Below are 21,401 nucleotides of genomic sequence, written 5' to 3'. Positions count from 1 at the left end.
TTGCCAAGAAAACTGGAGTCAGACATGACTAAAAACCACTCAATAACAATATTTATATCCTTGGGAGGCAGAAAAAGGATCAGATTTGAGCCAAAGGACCCAGCTTAGATCCACTTAGTACCTGTGAGACTTTCTACTTGTCATTTCCACCACATTGGTCTCCTTGTCTACATGTGTTAAATGAGGAGGAGTAGGACCAGGTGGCTTGAGTTTGGTGAGGTTTTTAAGTGTCTACTTTGCACTATTTGAGGTACTGGAATAGGCAGACAGAAATGCTCTCAAAGATTTGTTGCTATTTTTAAAATAACTTGGATTACATCCATCTCATTAAAAGATAACGGTTACCTTTTGGGGAGCTAGTTCTCCATAGAAAAGCATGTATGAATATATATTTATTCTGTACTTTATCCTTTGGATGGGCTTCTTAAGATTTCCTTTGTGGTGGGAATTTGTCATTTACCAGTCTAATTATGACCTGAGTGGAAATTAATTCAATTGATCAATCAATTAATGCTTTTTAATTGTCTACTATGCGTCAGGTACTGGGGATAAAAAAAAAGGCAAAATATAGACCCTGCCCCTCAAGATTGTTGTTCAATCTTTTCAGTTGTGTATAATTCTTTTTAAACCCATTTGGGGTTTTCTTGGCAAAGATACTGGAGTGGTTTGTCATTTCCTTCTTCAGTTCATTTTACAGATGAGGAGACAAAGGCAAAGAGGATCAAGTGATTTCCCTCAGGCTACATAGCTAAGAAGTATCTGAGACTGGATTAGAATTTGGGTCTTTCTGACTCCAGGTTTGGCACTCTGTCCACTGCACCACCCTAGTTGACTCCTCAAGGATTTTAACCCAAATCTGTGATGTTCTGGTTTAGAAACAGTATTCCAAAAAAATTTAATTTGCTTCTTAATCCTTTTTAAGGTGGTTCCTCAAAATGCTTAATCTCTTTTCTCTATTGTTGGATTTTTCATTTTTTTCCCCTTATTTTACCAAGGTGTCAAGAAAATGGAAGGCATGAGGACCACCGATAGGTCACAACTATTATAGAAAGAGTAAAGATTTCACTGTGCCTGGCATTAGCAGCCTATGAGGATCCTGAGTATTGAATATCTTCACCCTGCAGAGGAAAGGAGAAACACAGATATGGATTCCAGGGAAAGATTCCTTTAGGGATTCCCACTTACAGGAAAACAAAAATGTACTTTTCTAATGTCTCCTAGGATCATGTCTATAGCTGGAAGGGATCTTAGATACCATCAAGTTGAACCTTCTCATTTTACAGTTGAGGAAATTAATAATTGGCAGGAATTGACAGATCCAGGAATTATACCCTTGTTTACCGACTCAAATCTAGCATCTTTTCAAGGGGTCCAAGATGCTTTCAACAGCAAAAACAAAACAAAACAAAACCTTCATGGTTTTTACACTAACTAGTTCATTATTTTTCTGTAGTGAGAGTGTAGAGAAGATACAAATACAAGTGACATTTGGGAGCAGTCTTTTTAGGGAGAATGTAGAAACCAGAAGGGCAGCAAAGTAATACAGTAGAATCAAGCTGATCTCTGGCCTCAGACACTTCCTAGCTATGTGATGCTGGGCAAGTCACTTAATTCTGACTCAGTTTACTCATCTGTAAAATGAGATGGAGAAGAAAATGGCAAACCAACCCAGGATCTTTGCCAAGAAAATCCCAAATGGGGCCATGAAGAGTCTGACTGAAACCCTGAAAAACAGGAACCAGAAGGGAGCAGGAAGTGGTCCTTGTTTCAGTGGGCTCAAACACATGTCATCTATTACCAGCTCCACTCTCTGGTTTTTGAGTTAGATAAACAGTGTCATGGGGTAAAAAGGAGCATTGAAATTAGATTCAAGTGAGACCCAACTTTGATCTCAAAACCTCTAGTTGTATGTCCATGAACAAATTTTCACCTGTTCTTCATGTGTAAAATGGGGATGTCCAAACCACCTACCTCGCTGATTTTATCGGGGAAGCCTGGAAAGAACAATGGACATATGAACTACCACTGACCACTCTGAGGGCATTAGTTGTTGGGAAAGAACACCCAGTGGGTGTTATGTGCTGTGGTGGGGGAGTAAGGGCTTGCCACCAGGGTATCCTTCCGGTATGGGAGACGAGTTAGTACAGTCTGGGTAATTGTAATTACTAGAGGAAAGAGAGAAAAAATCCATGACAGAGCCCACTGATAGCCACCTGCAGAGTATAATAGAGAAAGGGAGGGGAAGGGAAAAATAAGCATTTCTATCTAGCATCTACTATGTGCCAGGGATGGTGTACAACTATTATTTCCTTAGTACTCTCAGGCTTCTCCTTTTTCAGAAAAATACTGCCTGTGTATAGGGATTCCTTTCTAACCAGATGGGGAAATATCAAGATGGGGAATTTAAAATGCTTAATAATTTTAATAGTAATTAATCATAAAAATGCTAAATAATTACACATTTTACAAGGCCAGCCTAATTGATAGAGAAGCATCTTGGCTTGCTGGATAGACAGCTGACCTTAACCTGGATTTAATCTTTGCCTCTCACATACTGGCTGTGAAACTCTGGGCAAGTGATCTAGCAACCCCTTGGAGGCAGCCAGGTGGCAAAGGAAATAGAGTCAGGAAGACTCATCTTTCCAAGTTCAAATCTGGTTTTAGACTCTTACTTGCTGTGTGATCCTGGGCAAGTTATTTAACTTTATTTGCTTTGGTTTCCTCGTCTGTAAAATAAGCTAGAGAAGGAAATGGCAAACTATTCCAATATCTTTGCCAAGAAAATCCCAAAAGGGATAACGAAGTCCCCACTGAAACAACTGGACAACAAATCCCTTAGTGTTCTTAGAAAGTCTCTTAAGGCTGACTTAAAAAAAACTGACTATTTTTTTCTCTTTCTCTTTTAAAAACAAAACCCTTATGATCTGTCTTAGTATCAGTTCTAATACAGAAGAAGGGCAAAGGCTAGGAAAAATCAGGATTAAATCGAAAGACCTCAGTACTGGGAGAAAGGAACACCTGAGTCTGAAACTGTTTTAGGCAGCTTCTAGCTCTGTGATCCTGGGTAAGTCACTTAACCTCTCTTAGCCTCACTTTCCTTATCATATCACGATGAGATCATATTTAATAAAGCCTTTTCGAAACCTTAAAGTATTTTATAAATATTAGCGATTATCACTCTAATAGCTAATATTATTACTCTTATTATCTGTAAACTGAAAGTCAGTAAACTGAATGTTCCAGTAGATGATATTTAAACCAGTGTTCAGCCCTGGTAACCTGATTCTCTATAATCTGGGCCAGGAATATTCACAACGTGAATCAATATGTAAATGAAATTGCTATTCCTTACCTTCAGGAAGACAAATGTGGAATGTATGAAAGATAATAATTTGGAATTCAGTAAAATTTGGGTCAGGAGTATACACAATATAAATTAATGTATAAATTTACATATATTTGTGTATGTATAAATAAATTATATATAATATTAAAATGTATAATATTCAATGTTAATTAAAATAAAGTATATAATTCAATTATATTTAATTTGATTATATATATATAACTATATATGATATGTATGTGGATAGATATATACATAGATAGAAACATAGTTAACACAGGAAGGCGAGCATGGTGAATGGAAGAGAGAACTTGGCAGTCAGAAAACCTAGATTCAAACTCTAGTTCCTCCCTTTTGACTGTCTTCGTGACCATGGTCAATTTAATTAATCTCTAGTCCACAATTTCTTCATTTGTAAAAGTGAGGGGGTGTGGACCAGGTGATTCATCAGATGTCTTTCACCTGTGAAGGTCTGTGATCCTAGCAAAGGTATGTACTGAGTCATTTTTTCCAGGACTGGAAGGGGAGTGTCCATCTACCCTGTTTGTTCATCCTTCATCGCCAAGACAGGGCATTTCCTAGAACTCCAGCTAGGAGTAGGGGTGAGATTCGTAACAAAGGTACAAAGGAAATTCATCAAAGCAATGAATGAGTGGCGTTGGCCTCATCAGCACTATCAGCACTGACTTCTAACTAGGTTACCTGATAGTCCATGATCTTGTTTTTATTGTTGTTCATTTTGCTCCCTTGATGGTCCCCAATGGTTATGATTACAGAGTTCCGTATACCTTTCCTTCTGGGCAAATTTGTTATTTCCTCCATTAATGGGGAGTTAGATGAGGTTTGAGGGAGATGAGTAATATTTGCTTCCCCTCTTTCACTCACTGAAAATGGGGCTGAAGCACCAGATGCTACTCACAAACTTTTGTCCAGCTGGCATTGTCCCAAGTTAAAAAGAGAGAAAGAAGAGTATGAGGGAAGATTGTTTACTACCCAGATCATGGTGGAGTGTGATGGGTAGGTTGCTGTTGCAGATATAGGGGTAAGAGAACAAAAATAGTATTTAAAGAACATTTTTCTCTCCCTTTACCTATTAATAACAACAAATAATAATTTTTAAATTTTAATTTAATTTTACATTTTAATAGTTTACACAGAGAACTTTCCTTCTAACAACCCTATGAAGTAGGGACTTTATTATTACTATTTTACAAATGAGGAACCTGAGGCAATGTGGCATAGTAGAAGATTACTGACTTTAGAATCAAAGGAACTAGAAAGTATCCAGGTGGCTGAGTGCATTGAATGCCAGACCCAGAGAAAGGAGGTGCTAGGTTCAAATATGACCTAAGATAACTTCCTAGCTGTGTGACCCTGGGCAAGTCACTTAACCCCTATTGCCTGCCCTTACCACTCTTCTGCCTTGGATCTTATATATAGTATTGATTCTAAGGTGGAAGGTAAGGTTTTAAAAAGAGAGAGAGAGAATCAAAGGAAATCGTTTTCCAGCTGTGCTACTTATTAGATGTATGATCTTGGGTAAGTCATTTAATTTCTTTAGGCTTCAGTCTCATTTATAAAATGAAGGAGTTGGATTGAATGACCTCTGAGGTCCCTTCTGGCCCTAAATCTATGAATCTAGGAATCTTTGAGTCTTAGAAAAGTTAAATGACTTCCCTGAGATCACAGAACTAAGCAAAGGATTTAAGAGTTGAATACAAGTTTCCTGACTTTCTACCATTACTACACTGAAGAACTTTAGAAAAAAAGGAATAATGGAAAGGACAATGAAGATGATGATGACAGAAATAAGTTATATTTTTTAATGTTTCTTTCCAATTTCATGTAAAAACAAATTTTAACACTTGTTTTCCAAATTTTGAGTTCCAAATTCTCTCCCTTCTTCCCTCCCTTCCCCCCCTTATTAAGAAAGCAAGCCATTTGATACAGGTTATACATGTGCAACCATGAAAAACATTTCCAGTTATATAGTACTTTTATGTTGGTAGAATGTTTTATAAAAACGTTCTTATTGTTTAACCACAATAATACTGTATTAGAGGTGTAATTATTATCCCTATTTTATAAATGAGGAAACTGAGACTTAGAGAAGTTGAATGACTTGCACAGGATCCTCTAAGATGCTGTAGAAATCTTTGGAGAACAAGATTGTCTTGTGCTAGACTTGTTTTATGAGTCTCTTTGACCAGAATTATCCTCAGAAGGGTTGACTCATTAGCTTGCTACTTATGACGGCCCTGACCATTCTGAGACTTGACTAAGGACCTTGGTTTCATCATTTCCAGCTAACAAATCTTTCCATACTATCTTCCTGAAAGGATCCCATTGGTCCGATAGTAACAAAATGGTAGACCTTTTGGAATTGGCTTTTTCTCTTGCTTATTTGTTTTGACTATGTTTTCATTGGTGTCCTGAGTGCCCAGTGAAGAAACTCTCTATTAAAGCAGTCCTCTGCTCTACTTACTGTATGCATTTTGTAATTTAAAGACTTAAAGAATTGCCTGTGGGCCAGGATTAATGGTGACTTGCCCAGTTACATAAGCCAATATGTCTCCAGGGGAGAGGTTGGGATATGAACCCAGGAAGTGCAGGGTATGTCTCTTTAAAATAAAAATAATAATAAAATATAATAAAAAATAAAAATAAAATAAAAAATAGTACACTCTTTTATTCAGTTGAATTAAATTGCTAGGTCCTGGAAACATTAAATATTTACTATAATTTTACATAGATTAATAAAATGATAACTTTCAACTTGAATTTTCATCATTCTTTCAGTGACTAGCACCATGTAGTGTAAATAATAAGGAATTTGGTGTCTGAGAACATAGTTCCAAATCCTAGATGGGACAAGTTACCTCTTTGGGCCTCAGTTTCCCTATCTCTAAAATTAGGGGATTAGATAGACTAAATAATTTTTAAGGTTCCTTTAAGCTAAGAGAGTGAAATGGATCCCAAAAAATGGGTCATATGAATTTCCAACTGTCATCATAATGTGAGATAGAAATGTTCTTTCATCATTATAATCATTAAATACTCAGAAATGAAAATCTGCTTTCTCCCAAATGGTATTACCAAGAAATCATAATGGTTTGTTTGAGTTATGCCAAGTTACCAGAAAGAATGAGTCTCACAGTGAGAGGCTTCATCTGATAGTATATGATCTTTAAATTTTGTTTTCTCTGCTGCTCTGTCTTTTTTTTCTACTCCTGAGGAAAGTAGGTCTTTTAGGATGAGGGGCTATCTTTTGTCCAATTCTTTTCCTTCCAGCATTAGCTTAATTTAGGATGTTTTTGTTCTTCAGATAAGAGGGTCTTAGCATGAACTCTGTGGAATGGATTGGACCAAATCAAAGAGTCATAGGATCAGAGATTTAGAGCTTGTAGCGATATTAAAGGCCATTAAGTCCAACTCTCTCATTTTTCTGATGAGAAATGGAGGATGCGAGTGAGTGGTCAAGTGATCTGTCTAGGTCACATAGCTTCTAAGTGTCTGAGGCAGCATTTATATTCAGTTCTTCCTGAATCCAAGTTCAGCACCTTATCTAGAGTCTTAAAAAAGAAAAACAAAAAAAAAAACAACCAACTTATTTATTTTTTTTAGCTTTCTTTTTAAATTTAAAATTCCAGAGTCTTTCTCTCCTTCCTACCCCTTCCCCACCCACTGAGTTGGTCAAAAAATGTATATCCAGAGTCTTTAGTTAACAATAGATGAATGAAAGAATGAATTAAAAAATACTTAAGATCTCACTTCATGCCAGGTTTTATGCTAAGTCTTGGAGATTCAGATAAAAAAGTGAGGCAGTTCCTTCCCTCCCAGTGCTTATGTTCTTTTTTAAAAATAAAATTTTTTTTGAGATTTTTGTGGCAAAGATGTTAAGTGACTTGCCATTTCCTACTCCAGCTCATTTTAAATATGAGGAAACGGAGGCAAACAGGGTTAAGTTATTTGCCCAGGGTTACACAGCTAGTAAGTGTCTGAGTCAGAATTTGAATTTGGGTCTAACTGACTTTTTAGCTACTGTTCTGCTTAACTGCTCCATCTTTTCTTCTTGCATTGCTTAAGTTTCCCTCATAATCCTCTCTCTTTTCCTTTCCAAAGAGTCAAAACCTTATATTAGAGATTTTTTTTATTATGGTTTTAAAAGATTGCTTTATTGCAAAAATGAATAATATGGAACTAGGTATAAGTGATAACATTTGTACACCCAGTAAAAGTGCTTATTGGTTCTGCGAGTGGGGAGGGAAAGAAAAGGAATCTTGGAAAAGTTTTTTAAAAAGAAAAAAAGGAAAAAAAATTTTAAAGAAAAAGAGGAAAAAGACAAATCACCAAAACTTTTCAATACATTGAAAATCTCCCAATAGTATAAGATAAGTTCCATACCTGTCAGCTCCCTTTTTCTCTAAAGGAGTATATGGGTGATATCTTCTCATATTTCTTCTTTGGAGCCAACTGCTTCTTTGTAATTTTGCAACATTCATTTTAGATTATTTTGTGGTTATTGTTTTTTCCATTTACATTGCTAAAGTCATTGTGTATTCTTTTCTTGGCTTTGCTTGCTTCACATTTTATCAGTTGACATCTTTTCATGCTTCTCTGTATTCGTCATACATGTCATTTCTTTTGACACAGTAATATTCCATTCCATTGATATGCCACAATTTGTTTAGCCATTTCCTAATTGATGGGCATCTACTTTGTTTTTTGGTCTTTTCTACCACAAAAAAAATGGTGGAATAAATATTTTGTTGTACAGAGAGCCTTTCTTCTTACAAGTGATCCCCTTGGGGTATATGCTTAACAGTGTAATTTCTAGTTTAAAGAGAATGTCCCAATGAAAATCCCTGTTCCTGCAGGAAGCCTTCTCTAACCCCTCTTAATTCTAGTTTCTTCTCTGTTAATGATTTCTTGTTTATTCTATCTATAGCTTGCTTTACATATATTTGCATATTGCCTCCCCACTAGATTATAAACTCCTTGAGGGCAGGAATTGTCTTTTACATCTTTTTTGTATTCTTAGGGTTTAGGCACAGTGCCTGGCACATAGTAGGCACTTAATATACATTTATTTAATGCATGAATGGACATTTTAGGCACTTTGCATATTTCTCAGTTGCTTTCTGGAATGAATGAATGAATCTAGGGAGACGCTTACATTCTCATGGAGGAGGCCTTTTTTTCTTTTTTCTTCCTTCCTCCCCCCTCTCTCTGTCTCTCCCTCCCTCCTTCCCTCCCTCCCTCCTTCCTCCTTCCTCTCTTCCTCCCTCCTTCTCTCTCTCTCTTTCTGTCTCTCCCTGTCTCTCCCTGTCTCTCCCTGTCTCTCCCTGTCTCTCTCCCTGTCTCTCCCTGTCTCTCCCTGTCTCTCTCCCTGTCTCTCTCTCTCTCTCTCTCTCTCTCTCTCTCTCTCTCTCTCTCTCTCTCTCTCTCTCTCTCTCTCTCTCTCTCTCTCTCTCTCTCTCTCTCTGTCTTTCTGTCTCTCTCTCTCTCCGTCTCTGTCTCTCCATCTCTGTCTGTCTGTCTGTCTGTCTCTCTCCCAGAAGGGCATGTCCAGAACGTCTATAATTGGCATACCTTTCCAAAGACAATGGTAGTATGATAGTGTGATGTGATTGCTGAGCCCAGAGCAGGAGCTGGAAGATGGAGGAACAGGGTTGCATGGTGGATGCAGGGTGAACAATGGGAGGTACAGTCTGTTCCAGGATGTTCTACAGTCTTCAAAATGGTTTAATGGATTAACTGCCCCAAAGGGCAATTTCCACCAGGGATTGGGATCCTTTTTTCTGGATACATGTCCAGTGGTGCTGGTCCAAATGGAGAGAATTTGGCCACACCAGGGTAGATTACAAAGGATCATGCAAGAAATGTTCACATCTAGAATTTGGAGATCAGGCTAAGAGCTTGTTATAAGATCAGAAACATTTTTTAGGTTAATCCAAAATAGAAAACAAAGGGGACTCTGAAGAGCAGGTGTTATCTGGCCTTCTTGAAATTACTTTGTCCTAAAGAGCTCGTCAAAGAATGAAAAAGATTGTCCTGGGGAAGCAAATTCCCTCAGCTTTGGAAGGCTTTTCTTGAGCCCAGCTGGTGTGATTGATGACTAAGTCTGCTGCCCAAAGTTCACATTTCAAGCCTTCCTCCTCCTCCCCATTTTAAGTGGAGAAAGGGACCCCACAAATTGGAGACCTGGACGCATAGAGAGATAACATATGGAAAGCACTTTGCAAACTTACAGCACAATATATAAATGCTATGTATTACTGTGCTAAGAAGTTAGGAAGAATATTGGCTGAGATTGAAGGAGGGTTGCACGATGGCATCTCTGTAGATGGAAGGTATTAGTTGGAAGTAGTGTCAGAATCAATGGCCAGTCTGAAAAATAAGTGAAATAGACAGCTGTCCCTGTGATGTAATTTGAGTAATAGACTACTTGCCGGAAATGATCTTTCCCAACCAGCTACCTAATACCTAGGCAGTAGGTGTCACAGTGGATACAGTGCCAGGCCTTGAGACAGGAAGACTCCTTGAGTTAAAATCTGCCCTCAGATGCTTCCTGTCTGATACTATCCTATGTATGACCCTGGGCAAGTCATTTAACTCTCTCGGCCTTAGTCTTCATCCATAAAATGAGCCAGAGAAGGACATGGCAAACCACTCCAGTATCTTTGCCTACAAAACTACAAATGGCATCACAAAGGGTGGGACAAAACAGAAATGACCAAATGACAACAACACTGACTACCTAAAACCTCATCATTGATAATGAAAGAAATGCCTGCCCTAAGCTCTAATTCCATCCATTCATTCATTTTGTACATTTTAGACCCCAATTTTAAAAAGCAAATCATCCTGTGAGGGGTTTATACATTAACTGTCATCAATCATTTATAACTTACTGTATTGGATATTTTTAGGTGCTTTCCTGGATCAATTAGCTGAGATCAGAGCACTTGGGAAATGAGACTTTTGATGAGGGATGAGGTAGGATAAATTTGGAGCTAGGGCCACCGTCCAGAGGAAGATAGAGAAGCCTGGAGAAGCTGTTACAAAGCACGAGGCACCAGCCTTATGGAAAAGAGAGGGAGAGGGCGCTATTTTGTCAGGCAAGACAATGGGACTGGAGACCTGAGCAGAGATCAGAATAAGGATCTGAAGAAGGCAGAAGTGTCTCGGTTCACTCTGTGGGTGAAGGGTGGGATATAAATAGGGGAAAAGAACATACGTGCAGAAAGTAGCCTGGGTGGAGCCCTGCTCCTGAGCCAGTGGGCACTGGATGGGTTAGTTTCAGAAGACTGACTGGGCACTGGACCTAAGATTAAAGCCATCTTGACTACCATAGGCAAGTCAGGTTTATAGCCTATAAATCAGAAGTATTCTTAAAGATCATCTTAATCTCTCCTCAGCCTCAGTTTCCACATCTGTAAAATGAGGATACTAAGACTTGCACTTCATAGTTGTAACAAGTCAAGAAGCACTTAGTTGGCATTTATGTAGCACTTTATGGTTTGCAAAACGCTTTATACATATCTCCTTTGATTCTCCCAACAATTATGGGACATAGGCACAATTATTATCTCCACTTTATAGATGGGGAAACTGAGGCAAACAGAGTCATGGCCAAGATCATACAGTGATTAGCTCAGGTTATATTTCAATTCTGGTTTTGGACTGAAGGTCCAATATTCTAAACCCTGCACCACTATCTAGCAACCTCTGCTAAGCATTTGCTTTGTGCCCCAAACACTGTTCTAAGCCCTAGAGTACACCTAAAGAGAGACAGGGAGAACTTATAAGACAGTGTATATAAAAGCACTCAATCTGCTGTGAATGCAAGCTATTTTGATCAAATTATTTTTATTGTCTCTCAGATTAGATCTTGGGAAACATTTGCTGTTAGCATGCCTCCTATTCTTGAAAGTGCCATCTCTGATACTCCATTTGAGTCTAAACTTTTCAGATTTTGAGAGCCCCAAGAAGTACTCTGAAGTCAAGAGACAGACAGCCGCAGACACAGAGAAGAGAGAGAAGAGAGAAAGGCAGGGAGTTGGGGGACACAGACATACAGAGAGAAGGGAGGAGGGGAGGGGGGGAGAGAGAGAGGGAGAGAGAGGGAGAGAGAGAGAGAGAGAGAGAGAGAGAGAGAGAGAGAGAGAGAGAGAGAGAGAGAGAGAGAGAGAGAGAAGGGGAGAGTGGGAGAGAAAGAGAAGTGGAGAGTGGGGCAGAGAGAGAGAGAGAGAGAGAGAGAGAGAGAGTCCATTTAAAATGCAGACATGTAAGAGTAATGATAGGTTGCTTTCTCTTGGTGGGGTGGGGGGAGTAGGGTGTGAGTCAAGCTTACCACAGCACTATCTGAAATACATTTGAAAGAAGGTAGGCTTCAGGGCTCTGGCCCAAAGTGCTGTTGAGTCCCAGAGTCTCACCCAGGGTCTTGAAGTGGCTGTGGCAAGAGAAGTCTAACCTTGAAATTAGAATGCGGTTCTGACAAATGTTGTATCTTCTTACTGAGTAAGCTGTCTTTATCCTTGTACCAGTTTTGTACTTTGGACCCATTCTTTCTTTCTTGTAAAGGCAAACAAGAGATTTAAGAACATAAGCCAGGGTTTGGGAATCTGTCTGATGTTCACATAAATATATGTTGTTTTGGTGGGGAGACTGTTTGCTTTGAAAATGGAGCAAAGATACAGATATTCGAAGAAAGAGACGACTAAACAGGGCTGTCCTCAATACCAAATTATTTCATGGCATCAAGGGGTTCGGTGGCTTTGTAGCCACAGGATTTGTTCCATATCCCAAAAAGAAACTTGGCTCTATGCTGAAGTTGTGTAATGCTTTCCAGGACTGTGGGACTGTGCTTCTGCCCGAGAGTGGTCAGGCTCCTTCCAATTCAGAGGAGAAAAACTGTTTTAAAGGGGCAATGCTTCTTTCCTTCTGACTGAATCTCATTCTTGAGCAATAAAACAAAGCCATTATGCCATAGTCTACCAAATGGATACACCTTGAGGGTCTGGAAAAGGATGCTAAAGGCTCCCTGGATTTTATTTGTAATGTAAATGAATTTTTTAAAAATATCAAACTTATTTTTTCTTCCCACTTTTCATTGGAAAATAAAGAAGAATAAAAGAAAAACAAAACCCTTATAGCATATAAACATAATCAAGGGAAGCAAATTCCCATATTTTCCATGCCCTTATATGTGTCTCATTCTGCATGTTAGTCCATTGCCTTCCTCTCTATCTTAGCATGGGTGCATTCTTCATCACTAGTCTTTTGAAATGGTTGATCATTGCTTTAGTTCTTTAGTCTTTCAGAGCCATTCTCTTTTACAGTGTTGATGTTAGACTATAAACTACTTTTCTGTCACTGCTCACTTAACTTCATATCAGTTCATAGAAGTTTTCCATGTTTCTCTGGAACCAATTCTGTTTCTTAATAATACAACAGTAGCCTATTAGATTCACTTAATACAATTTGTTCAGCCATTCTCCAGTTGATAGATGCCCCCATGAAAGTTGATTTTTAAAAAAGATCTTTACGCTCTTAAGCTCCTTGAAGACAGGTATCATACCCTAGAAGATTTTAACTTTGAACTTTTGACAAGTTCAACCCTGAGACCCTCTAAGCAATTCTTTTGTATTGATTCTAAGGCAGAAGAGAAGTAAGAACTAGGCAATGGTGGTTAAGTGACTTATGTAGGGTCACACAGCTAAGAAGGGACTGAGATCAGATTTGAGCTCAGGATCTTTTGGGCATGATTTCAAATTATTCTCCAAAATGGTTGCATCATTTCACAGTTCCACCAATAATATATTAATGGCCCCATTTTTCCACATCCCCAACATTTGTCATTTTGCCCTTTTATCATTTTAGGCAATCTAATAGGTATGAGATGATATCTCAAATTTGTCTTAATTTGCATTTCTGTTATCAATAATGATTTAGAGAGTTTTTTTCATATTACTATATTATAGCTTTTATTTCTTTATCCAATCCTTTGACCAGTCCTTTGGTCAATTGGAGAATGGTTCATGATGCTCTTTGAATTGTGGCTTCCTGAGCATGATTGACCCAGAGGCATCATGGATAAATCAACTGACTTGAGTCAGAAAGATCTCAGTCCAAATCCTGCACCAGATATTTATTAGTTGGGTACCATCTTTGGCAAGTTACTTAACCTCCCTGTTCTTTAGTCTCCTTATATATAAAATGAGGGGTTTGGACTCATTGGCCTCTTGAGTTCTCTTCTAGCTGTAGGTCTAAGATACTGACCCTTTCTCCTGAGGTCAGTCTGTTGCATTTGTCTGATAGATGACAGGCTAGGGGATTCGATGGAGCATAGAATACAGAGGTGCAAGGGAATCACAGCTTACATTTCCCAGGCCAGTTAGAGTCTGGTCTTTATTCCTTGGTTCATGTTGACCTCATGGCTTCCATAGACTCTCCTCCAGTCATCTCCACCTGTTGAAGTCTTTGCCTTTCTTTAAAATTCATTTCATCCTTGCAACTTTCTCTGAACCTAGCTGAAAGTGAGTTCACCCTCCTCAGATTTCTCAAAGCAAGATATATATATACATATATATATATATATATATATATATATATATATCCTTCTCCTTTTCATGGCCATTTCTTCAGTCTTCTCCGAATGGACCTCCTGTTATGAAGCTGTAAATTCCTTGTGACATGCAGGGGTCTGTGTTGTATCTACCTTTATAGCCCCAGAACCCAAGATTGTCTTGAACATAATAAAGATATAATCAATCTAACTAAGCTAAAGGCTTAGTTACTTTAAATTTATAAAAATGACCATTTGTTATTGGTTTACAGGTAAAGAAGAAGGTAAAATTCCCAAGTGAAGTTGAATTCTGCAGTTTCTACTTCAATTTGGAAATTTCTGTATATGCAGGTAAGAAACTCATCCCACATTTACTTCCCATTTACAGATAATACATGAGGATTCCTAGCTCCTAGATGATATAAAACAAAAGTGTATTACATAGAGGAAACTAGGAGGCTCAGTGGATTGAGAATCAGGTCTAGAAAAAAAGAGGTCCTGGGTTTAAATGTGACTTCAAACACTTCCTAACTGTGTGACACTGGACTAGTCACTTAAACCCCCATTGTTTAGCCCTTACCAGTTTTTTGCCTTGGAATTAATACATAGTATTGATTCTAAAATGGAAGGTAAGAGGTTTCTTTTTTTTTTTTAAGTATATTACACTACCCCTAAGGAAAGCAAAAGAGTCAAGTATCTATTTTTTGAATTATATAGTAAAAAAAATTCTTAATCCTGATTTAATGGAAAACCTGGATTGCATGTGGCATGTGCTGAACAAAGGAAAACTCATTTTAATATTGGCTAAAGACAATTTTAATTTATTTTGATGTAAAGTTTGACATTTAATTATTACAGTTCATTCCAAAGTCAAGATTCCAAATCCTTGATCTTTCTTCCTAAAAGTGAAGTCTTCCTTATTTTAGTTTTTTTAATGTAATTTTCTCTGCACCTCTCCTTTGACCTTCTAACATGGCCTGTCTTGTAACCTACTTTTGTGTGTAGGTGTCTTCATTTTCCTATTAGACAGTAAGCCCCTTAGATCATTATGTCCATTAACAGCAGTGTTGTGATGCTGACCAACTGTGAAAAGCCTAGCTTCTCTAATCAATACAGTGATTCAGGACAGTTTCAGAGGACATGATGAAAAATGCTGTCCACCTCCACAGAGAACTGATGAACTCTTGAGTGCAAATTGAAGTATAATTTTCTCACTTTATTTTTCTTGCTTTTTTAGTGAAAACTGACTAATATAGAAATATGTTTTGCATAATTTCACGGGTCTAATTAGTATCATGTTGCTTGACTTCTCACTAAATAGAGGAAGGGGTAGGAGGTAGGGAGATAATTTGAAACTCAATTTAAAAAGAAAAAGTATTAAAAATAAATATATAATTTTAAAAAATTTAAAGAATGTAAGCCTCTTGAGGTTAGCCATCATACTGGCTGTTTGTTCAATTATTGTGTTTGGAATGGGAATACAAGGTGTCCCCAAAAAATCTTAGTACAATTATAAGTTTTTAAAACTTAAATGACATTTAAACTTATTTGTTTTATAGCTTAAATATTTATGTTTAAATATTTTATATTTTAAAAAGCTATAAAAAGATTAAAATCATACTAAGACTTTTGGGACCCTTATAATAAGCAATTTCTAATGCTTAGCTAGTAAGAAGTGTCTTATGAAACAATTGCCATGGACAATGAGTCAACAATCATGTATTAAGCTTTTGAGTCAAATCAGTGTATTTTGGGACAAAAACAAAACAAAAAACTAGTCCTTGTCTTTACGAAAGCTCCATTTTCTGGAGTATCATTGAGGTTTGACTAGTATCAGTTTCAGATAGGTTTTTGAGTCCTACTAATCTCTTCACCAATCAAGATTTCCCAGGAAGTGACTAATTCTGAGAGGCATATGGAAAAGCCATAGACCTGAAGCAGGGATCCCTGAGATCAGTCCCCAGTTCAGACACTTACTTCATGCGTTGTCATGGGTAGGCCACTTGGCTTAGACAATAAGTTGTAGTTCACAGGATGCTTACTTGTGTATAATTAGGATCTGCTCCCCAGAAACTCTTCCTTCTCACATTATATGCTAATGTAGGGAGGATATAAGTTTTGTGTAGCCCCGCCTCGCTCTCTCTTCCCATAATTACAGCTGCTGAAGCGGGCTTTTTTGGCCAGGTAGGAGAATCTACACATGTGTGTTTACTTTTTGTTTGAATTTCTATTTCTTTTAGTTTATTTTCTTTCTACTTCAAGTGATTATTAATAAACTTTAAAAAATATAAATAAAATATAATACTTGGAGTTATTGGACATTAATTTAAAATCTTACACTTGGAATCAGAAAAATGGGGGTTCCCATCCTTCCTCTGACATATACTAGCTGGATGACCTTGGAAGCAATATATAGAATTAATTCTAAGATGGAAGATAAAGGTCAAAAAAATGAATGAGGTTTGACTTAGCGGCTTCTAAAGCCCTTTCCAGCTCTAAATCTATGATGACTTTTCTCAGGTGCTCAATTTTATCATCTCATAGAGCCATAGATCATAGCTTTAAATCTGGAAGAGATTATAGAGGGTATTGTATCCAACTCCCTCATTCTACAAATGAAGAAAAAAGTGAGTAAAATAAAGTATATGCTACCCACCCCACAGGGTGGTAAGGAAATGTTCTGCAAACTTTAATTTGCATTAGAAACACAGAATTGGTTTTTTTTTTAATTTTCTAAACCATTACTTTCTTTATTAGCATCAATTCTGAGAGAAGAATGGCAAGGACTAGGCAACAGGGTTAAAGTGATTTGTCCAGTATCACATAGCCAAGAAGTGTCTGAGGCCATTTTGAACCCAAAATTCAGGTCAGATTTGAATCCAAATATGCAGTTCTTGTTATTGTTTGTCCTATTGCCCAAGTCCCTGTCCTTGGTAGTAAGTCAGTAACGTCTGCTGGAAGGTATTAACATTTTCAGGCCACGTGTATACAAAGCCACTGGAGCCAGTAATGTATTAAATGGTAGCCTCATGGCTAGACATGATTAATTTGCCTCCCTAGAAAGCCCTACTAATGATCCCATATAAGAAGTGCATTTAGGCAGGCCCAGAAACCAGAGAGGAACAGTCCATGGGCCATCCGCCCAGTGGTTGGCAGATCTGAATGGTGCTCAGTGAAAGTCATGGAGACCTTCAGAGAAAAGAAGTAGCTCGAAAATGGAAGACCTTTTAAATTTATGGTCTGAATGAAAACCAGAGGCTCAGTTTTCCTTCAAGCCTAAGGGGCAACCTAGGAGTAAGAGGCTCCTCAACATTGTGACTGTATAGGTGCTTCTGCACGAGAAAGGAAGGATAAGGATAAGAGACAAGGATAGAGCACCAAAGAGGTTGGTTTGCCCTTTGTCTAGAGGCAACAAGGCAAGATAAGGAGGATTTATTAAGTCTGCTCACTAGAGGTTTGAAGACTGTGGGGGTGGGTGCATGTTCCAGTATAAGGAGGTGTCTGGTGCTAAGGGAAGTATCAAGGTGAGATTGGAGTTGAGGCCCCTTTCTTCCAGTTGGGAAGATAGCACATACATAATAACTATATTCAAAATACAGGAGCAACTAGGTGGCATAGTGGATAGAGTGGCAGGCCTGGAGATGAGAGGTGCTGGCTTCGGGCACTTCCTGGCTCTGTGATCTGGGCAAGTCACTTTACCCCAATTGCCTAGCCTTTGCCCTTCTTTCTTAGAGTTGTTCCTAGGCCAGAGACTAAGGATTTTATATCATATATCTATATATAATATATGGACCTATGTTTTCATTAGGGAAATCCTAGGTGAGGAAGCTCATCTGACCAAAGCAGGCTAGCACCTACTCTGCATCCTATAATCTTAGAGAGTTGCCAAGAGCACTGACCACTTAGATGACTTGTCTAGAATCTCATAGCCAAATGTGTACCAGAGGTATGATCTGAACTCAGACCTTCTTGGCTTGTTTGAGACTGTGAAATCATGCAATGTATAGAAAAGGATTCTTTTAGAAGGTGGCACCTGTGCTAGGTACTTGAAAGAAACTGGTGATTCCAAGAGGCAGAGGGTGAGGAAGGAGGGCATTTCTTTTTTTTTTCTTTTTTTTTAAAATATATTTTATTTGATCATTTCCAAGCATTATTCGTTAAAGACATAGATCATTTTCTTTTCCTCCCCCCCACCCCCCATAGCCGACGCGTAAATCCACTGGGCATTAGATGTTTTCTTGATTTGAACCCATTGCTTTGTTGATAGTATTTGCATTAGAGTGTTCATTTAAAGTCTATCCTCTGTCATGTCCCCTCAACCTCTGTATTCAGGCAGTTGCTTTTTCTCGGTGTTTCCACTCCCATAGTTTATCCTTTGCTTATGAATGGTGTTTTTTTTCTCCTGGATCCCTGAAAGTTGTTCAGGGACATTACACCGCCACTAATGGAGAAGTCCATTACGTTCGATGATACCACAGTGTATTAGTCTCTGTGTACAATGTTCTCCTGGTTCTGCTCCTCTCGCTCTGCATCACTTCCTGGAGGTTGTTCCAGTCTCCATGGAACTTCTCCACTTTATTATTCCTTTGAGCACAATAGTATTCCATCACCAACATATACCACAGTTTGTTCAGCCATTCCCCAATTGATGGGCATCCCCTCGTTTTCCAGTTTTTGGCCACCACAAAGAGCGCAGCTATGAATATTTTTGTACAAGTCTTTGTGTCCATTATCTCTTTGGGGTACAGACCCAGCAGTGCTATGGCTGGGTCAAAGGGTAGATATTCTTTTGTCGCCCTTTGGGCATAGTTCCAAATTGCCCTCCAGAATGGTTGGATCAGTTCACAACTCCACCAGCAATGAATTAATGTCCCTACTTTGCCACATCCCCTCCAGCATTCATTACTTTCCTTTGCTGTTATGTTAGCCAATCTGCTAGGTGTGAGGTGATACCTCAGAGTTGTTTTGATTTGCATCTCTCTGATTATAAGAGATGTAGAACACTTCTTCATGTGCTTGTTAATAGTTTTGATTTCTTTATCTGAGAACTGCCTATCCATTTCCCTTGCCCATTTATCAATTGGAGAATGGCTTGATTTTTTGTACAATTGATTTAGCTCATTATAAATATGAGTAATTAAACCTTTGTCAGAGGTTTCTATGAAGATTTTTTCCCAATTTGTTGTTTCCCTTCTGATTTTAGTTATATTGGTTTTGTTTGTACAAAAGCTTTTTAGTTTGATGTAGTCAAAATTATTTATTTTACATTTTGTGATTCTTTCTATATCTTGCTTGGTTTTAAAGCCTTTCCCCTCCCAAAGGTCTGACATGTATACTATTCTGTGTTTACCCAATTTACTTATGGTTTCCTTCTTTATGTTTAAGTCACTCACCCATTTTGAATTTATCTTGGTGTAGGGTGTGAGGTGTTGATCTATTCCTAGTCTCTCCCACACTGTCTTCCAATTTTCCCAGCAGTTTTTATCGAATAGTGGATTTTTGTCCCAAAAGCTGGGATCTTTGGGTTTATCGTATACTGTCTTGCTGAGGTCGTTTTCCCCCAGTCTATTCCACTGATCTTCCTTTCTGTTTCTTAGCCAGTACCAAATTGTTTTGATGACTGCTGCTTTGTAATATAGTTTGAGGTCTGGGACTGCAAGGCCCCCATCATATGTGTTTTTTTTCATTATTTCCCTGGATATCCTTGATCTTTTGTTCTTCCAAATGAACTTTGTTATGGTTTTTTCTAAATCAGTGAAGAAGTATTTTGGTAGTTCAATGAGTATGGCACTAAATAGATAAATAAGTTTGGGTAGGATGGTCATTTTTATTATATTGGCTCGTCCTATCCATGAGCAGTTAATGTTTTTCCAATTGTTCAAGTCTAGTTTTAGTTGTGTGGCGAGTGTTTTGTAGTTGTGTTCATATAGTTCCTGTGTTTGTCTTGGGAGATAGATTCCTAGGTATTTTATTTTGTCTAAGGTGATTTTGAATGGGATTTCTCTTTCTAGTTCTTGCTGCTGAGCTGTGTTGGAGATATATAGAAAAGCTGATGATTTATGTGGGTTTATTTTGTATCCTGCAACTTTGCTAAAGTTGTTGATTATTTCAATTAGCTTTTTGGTTGAATCTCTAGGATTCTTTAAGTAGACCATCATGTCATCCGCGAAGAGTGATAACTTGGTCTCCTCCTTGCCTATTCTGATGCCTTCAATTTCTTTATCTTCTCTAATTGCTACTGCTAGTGTTTCTAGTACAATGTCAAATAGTAGAGGTGATAATGGGCATCCTTGTTTCACTCCTGATCTTATTGGGAATGCATCTAGTTTATCCCCATTGCAGATGATATTAGCTGTTGGTTTTAGATATATACTGTTTATTATTTTTAGGAATGACCCTTCTATTCCTATGCTTTCTAGTGTTTTTAATAGGAATGGGTGTTGTATTTTATCAAAGGCTTTTTCTGCATCTATTGAGATAATCATGTGGTTCTTGCTAGTTTGCTTGTTGATGTGGTCAATTATGTGGATGGTTTTCCTAATGTTGAACCAGCCCTGCATCCCTGGTATGAATCCTACTTGATCATGGTGAATGATCCTTCTGATCACTTGCTGGAGTCTTTTTGCTAGTATCCTATTTAAAATTTTTGCATCTATATTCATTAGGGAGATTGGTCTATAGTTTTCTTTCTCTGTTTTTGACCTGCCTGGTTTTGGAATCAGTACCATGTTTGTGTCGTAAAAGGAGTTTGGTAGAACTCCCTCTTTGCTTATTATGTTAAATAGTTTGTATAGTATTGGGGTTAACTGTTCTCTGAATGTTTGATAGAATTCACAGGTGAATCCATCAGGCCCTGGGGATTTTTTCTTAGGAAGTTCTTTGATGGCTTGATGGATTTCAATTTCTGATATGGGATTATTTAAGAATTCTATTTCCTCTTCTGTTAGTCTAGGCAGTTTGTATTTTTGTATATATTCATCCATTTCTCCTAAATTGGTGTATTTATTGCCATATAATTGGGCAAAGTAATTTCTAATGATTGCCTTAATTTCCTCCTCATTGGAGGTGCTGTCCCCCTTTTCATCTTTAATGCTGTGAATTTGCTTTTCTTCCTTCCTTTTTTTAATTAGATTGACCAGTACTTTGTCTATTTTGTTTGTTTTTTCAAAGTACCAGCTTCTTGTCTTATTTATTAAATCAATAGTTCTATCACTTTCGATTTTATTAATTTCTCCCTTAATTTTTAGGATTTCTAATTTGGTTTTCTGCTGGGGGTTTTTAATTTGATCGCTTTCGAGTTTTTTCAATTGCATTTCCAATTGATTGATCTCTGCTCTCCCTTGTTTGTTAATATGAGCTTTCAGGGATATGAATTTGCCTCTGATTACCGCTTTGGCTGCATCCCAAAAGGTTTGAAAGGATGTTTCACCATTGTCATTTTCCTTGATGAAATTATTAATTGTTTCTATGATTTCTTCTTTAGCT

The 21,401-nt window shown here is 37.8% G+C and overlaps 1 protein-coding gene across 5 annotated transcripts in view; it reads left to right on the top strand.

Moving 5' to 3' along the window:
* LHFPL2 (LHFPL tetraspan subfamily member 2) overlaps positions 1-21,401 on the top strand; it is a 247,934-nt gene that overhangs the window by 10,745 nt on the left and 215,788 nt on the right. For all 5 annotated transcript variants that reach the window (XM_007486436.3, XM_007486433.3, XM_007486434.3 and 2 more), the window contains exon 2: positions 14,189-14,267. The gene's annotated coding sequence lies outside the window, so the exon portion shown is untranslated. The remainder of the gene's footprint in view (positions 1-14,188; positions 14,268-21,401) is intronic.

This window comes from Monodelphis domestica, chromosome 3 (genome assembly GCF_027887165.1).
Source record: "Monodelphis domestica isolate mMonDom1 chromosome 3, mMonDom1.pri, whole genome shotgun sequence".
NCBI lineage: Eukaryota > Metazoa > Chordata > Mammalia > Didelphimorphia > Didelphidae > Monodelphis > Monodelphis domestica.
The sequence above is the reverse complement of the archived record's forward strand: the minus strand, read 5'-3'. Positions and strand labels throughout refer to the sequence as shown.